Source organism: Nicotiana tomentosiformis, chromosome 5 (assembly GCF_000390325.3).
Source record: "Nicotiana tomentosiformis chromosome 5, ASM39032v3, whole genome shotgun sequence".
Taxonomy (NCBI): domain Eukaryota; kingdom Viridiplantae; phylum Streptophyta; class Magnoliopsida; order Solanales; family Solanaceae; genus Nicotiana; species Nicotiana tomentosiformis.
Window position 1 is genome coordinate 77,599,401 of NC_090816.1, and position 4,703 is coordinate 77,604,103.

Below are 4,703 nucleotides of genomic sequence, written 5' to 3' on the forward strand. Positions count from 1 at the left end.
TTATTTGTTATTTTTTTTTTAATGTTAATAGTGCTAACTAAGAAATTTGACGCATAATTTAAGCTAAAAAAATTGTTAGGCGAGCCCCAAACTAGCGTTAGACATATTTCAACTAATCCCTTCACGTAAACCTCTAGGCATTTTGATAGTGCCCAGGAGAGTCTCGAGAAAGCTTTCTAAAACACCCGCTTTATTAATCCATTTTCTCCAAATTTAATTACTGCTATCCCAAATTTAAAGACAGTCACATTTATTTTGATTCTGACAGCGACTACGTGTATGCCACATCAGACTCTCCATAACCGACCATACAATGCCACGTGTCATATTTAATAAAAGTAACCCACTCTCCCCTCATCTCTCTGTTCTTCCCCCCACCCCCCCTTTTTTCCCGTTAATTAAAGACTGTAAGAGAGAGAGAGAACTTCAATAAATACTCCACTAACTCTCGGTTGCCGAAAATTTTACTTCCCCACTTTTTCCGGCGTACTCCTCTTTAAGTTATTACTAAACCTTACTTCACTCATATCATAGACGGTTGACATTTTCGGTGAAAACCCAACTCATATTCTGTGCATTGCTTCTTGCATTCTCAGTTAAAACTGCACCTTCAGATTCCCTTTCTTCTCTGTAGCCAAAAATTCAACTCTCAGTCAACTGTTTCTTCCAGTAACTCTTTGTACATTTTATTATTCTCCATTTTGTTCACTTAAATTTTCTAATGCCTCATCTGTTTTGATATCTTTATTTTTATTTTTATAAAGCTTGTATCTTTTGCTTATTTTTCTATATACCCATTTGGGGCTTTTAATGGGATTATGAGCTGCATATTGCTTTGAGTGAGAGTATTTACGGAAATGAGGAAGGTCATTGGCACGGTAATATTTTTGTGTTTTTTATGTCCCATTTTTGTTAAAGCCCTGAACTTATCTTTAAATGATGATATACTGGGGTTAATGGTATTCAAGGCTGACATTCAAGATCCACAAGGAAAGTTAGTGTCTTGGAATGAAGAAGATGATAGTCCATGTAACTGGAATGGGATCAAATGCAACCCAAGATCCAATAGGGTCTCTCAAATTGTTCTTGATGGTTTTGGTCTTTCAGGGAAGATTAGCAGAGGTCTTTTGAGGTTACAGTTTCTTCGAAAGCTTTCGCTTGCGAAGAACAAATTTACAGGGAGTATAAGTGTCACTGTTGTTCAGCTTGATAATCTGAGGGTGCTTGACTTGAGTGAGAACAACTTTTTCGGGTGATTTCTTCCGATAATGTGGGCCTTTGAGGTCAGTTTCATTGGCCAAGAATAAGTTTTTAGGAAAAATTCCAGAAAGTTTGAGCTCATGTGTGGCATTGGGGTCTTTAAACTTGTCGTTGAATCAGTTTTCAGGATTGTTATCTTCTGGAATTTGGTCTTTGAATGGGCTAAGGTCACTTGATCTGTCAGATAATTTGCTGGATGGTGAAATTCCAGTAGGGATTGAAGGCATGTATAATTTGAGAGCCATAAATTTGAGGAAAAACCGACTCACTGGCGAAGTTCCTGATGGGATTGGGAGTTGTTTGCTTTTGAGGTCAATTGATTTGAGTGAAAATTCTCTCTCTGGAGAACTTCCAGAAACAATGCAGATGCTTAGCTTCTGTAATGAATTGATCTTGAAAACCAATGCATTTGTTGGTACTGTACCAGAATGGGTTGGAGAAATAAAAAGCCTTGAAATACTTGATCTTTCTAGGAACAACTTCTCTGGTCAGTTCCCGACTTCAATAGGGAAGCTTCAATCATTGAAATTATTAAACCTGTCGCAAAATGCTATTTCTGGAAACTTGCCCGAGTCCGTGAGCAATTGCGTTAATCTTATGACTTTGGATGTTAGTCATAACTCTTTGACTGGTGATCTTCCTCCTTGGGTATTCAAATTGGGACTGCGATAAATTTTGTTTTCCGATAATAAGTTAAGTGGGGGCTTAAAGAATGCTTTTGCTTCATCGCTGGACAACTCTCGCCAAAAGCTTTTAGCTCTTGATATCTCTTGCAATGAGTTATCCGGCAAAATTCCATTTACTATTAGCGATTTTAATAGCTTGCAGTCCTTGAATTTATCTAGAAATTCACTTGTAGGCGCCATTCCACACACTGTAGGACTATTGAAGTCATTGGATGTTCTTGACTTAAGTGAGAATCGGTTAAATGGTAGTATTCCTTTGGAACTTGGAGGAGCCTATTATCTCAGGGAACTGAAGATGGAAAATAACGCCTTGACGGGAGAAATTCCTAGTTCTATTGGGAACTGTTCTACACTTATGTCCATGTAAGTTGTTGGTTCTCTTTATGCTTCATTTATATCTTCTTTTAAGATGTCTCTCTCTGCTTGGCTTATTAGGACAATGCAGTTGGTAAGTTATTGTACACTAGAATCTAATTGATTATATAGTTTGATAATTTAGGAACCAACATTTGCAATCTTTTTCTTTGTTACCTGACAGAAAATATTATTTTGGCTTGTTGAGTTTCTAGAGACAAGATAAAATTCAAGTCCGTACTTGAGATTCTTAATCATATTATACTGAAATCTATTAGTTCTATGCTTCTATCAATCCTGTAGAGTTTCCTGCATCGATTATGAGTTCATCAAATAACTTCTATTGTAGGATTTCAGATTATATCTATCTTTCTAGATAGATTTCAGATAGTATTTTACACAAAGTATAAAGATAGCAACATCACATTGCCTGGCTTTCAATGTATTTATGTTAGTTATCCTTTACATTTTTGCATAGTCCCTGAATGTCAGTTCTTTGCAAAACTTGGCTAATCGTTTTGTTTAAACTTGACAGGTGTCTATCATATAATGATTTAACTGGCCCTGTACCTGCAACCCTAGCTAAACTAACTTACCTTCATAATGTTGACCTATCCTTTAACAAATTAACCGGAATCTTACCAAAGCAGCTTGTAAATCTTGGTCACCTCTTGTCGTTCAACATCTCACACAACCAGCTAAAGGGCGAACTACCTTCTGGTGGTTTTTTTAACACTATTTCTCCTTATTCTGTGTCAGCCAATCCGTCTCTTTGTGGGGCTGCTGTTAATAGGTCTTGTCCTACTGTCCTTCCCAAGCCGATTGTTCTGAACCCTAACTCCACAGAGTCTATTCCTGGTACTATCCCTCCAACTTTTGGACATGAGAAAAAAATCCTAAGCATCTCTGCCCTCATTGCCATTAGTGCTGCTGCTGTTATTGTTGTTGGTGTTATTGCCATTACTGTGCTCAATCTTCGTGTACGGGCTGTTACATCTCTCTCTACTGCTGCCCTTACATTTTCTGGTGGAGATGACTTTAGTGGCTCACACAGTACAGATGCAAATTCTGGTAAGCTTGTCATGTTTTCCGGCGAACTTGACTTCAGCACAGGGTCACATGCTCTGCTTAACAAGGATTGCGAGCTCGGTCGTGGTGGTTTTGGAGCAGTTTATCGCACTGTCCTCGCAGATGGGATGCCAGTAGCCATTAAGAAACTTACTGTCTTCGGTCTTGTTAAGTCCCAGCAGGACTTTGAGAAGGAAGTTAAGAAATTGGGAAAGATCCGTCACCCTAATCTTGTGGCTCTTCAAGGTTATTATTGGACACCTTCCCTACAGCTACTTATATATAAATTTGTAGTTGGTGGAAATTTGTACGAGCACATCCACGAAGGTTCTAGTGAAAATTTGCTCTCATGGAATGAGCTGTTCAACGTTATTCTTGGGACAGCAAAAGGCTTGGCTAACTTGCATCAAATGAACATAATTCACTACAACCTAAAGTCCAGCAATATTTTGATTGATAGCTCCGATGATCCTAGAGTTACGGATTATGGGTTAGCAAGGTTATTACCAATGTTAGATCGATATGTCTTGAGCAGCAAAATTCAAAGTGCCCTTGGTTACATGGCACCAGAATTTGCATGCAAGACCGTGAAGATAACTGAGAAATGTGATGTGTATGGGTTTGGAGTTCTTGTTCTGGAGATAGTCACGGGAAAAAAGCCAGTCGAGTATATGGAGGACGATGTTATGGTATTGTGTGACATAGTGAGGGGAGCATTAGAAGATGGCAAGGTGGAAGAATGTGTTGACGGGAGGCTGCACGGAAAATTTCCAGTCGAGGAGGCGATTCCTATGATGAAGTTGGGTTTAATCTGCACATCACAGGTCCCGTCTAACCGGCCTGATATGGCAGAAGTGGTTAACATTTTGGAAATGATCAGATGTCCTTCGGAAGGCCAGGATGAACTAGTATGATACTCTCATTAGACTGATAGAGATTGCAAGATATGCTTCGTCAATGTCTCATCCCGGGGAAGAAGAATCCGGTTGATCTATTCAGAGAGAAGTAAGAATTTGTTGTTGGGAGAATTTATGCTATATGTTCAAAATGAATCTACCTTCCATTTTATGGCCATTTGAGTTACATTTTTTTTGTAATTGCTTCTCTTTTATTCTTGGTTAGCGGATTCCTTTTCACCAGGTATCAGTATATGTGGACCCCGAGGGTTATCATTTTCCACTTATCCTTTTTCTTGGCTCCTTTTCTATAACAGTTGATTCTAGCATTTTTTAGTTCAAATGAGATTAATATTCGTAAGATTTTGAAATGTTGATAGTGGATGTTTTATAAAGTAAAATATGTTCATATTAAATGATCGCGTGAGGAGGCGACACG

At 38.4% G+C, this 4,703-nt stretch overlaps 1 pseudogene; it reads left to right on the forward strand.

Moving 5' to 3' along the window:
- Positions 1 to 391: 391 nt before the first annotated feature.
- Positions 392 to 4,282, forward strand: LOC104116019 (probable LRR receptor-like serine/threonine-protein kinase IRK; annotated as a pseudogene).
- The last annotated feature ends 421 nt before the right edge of the window (positions 4,283 to 4,703 follow it).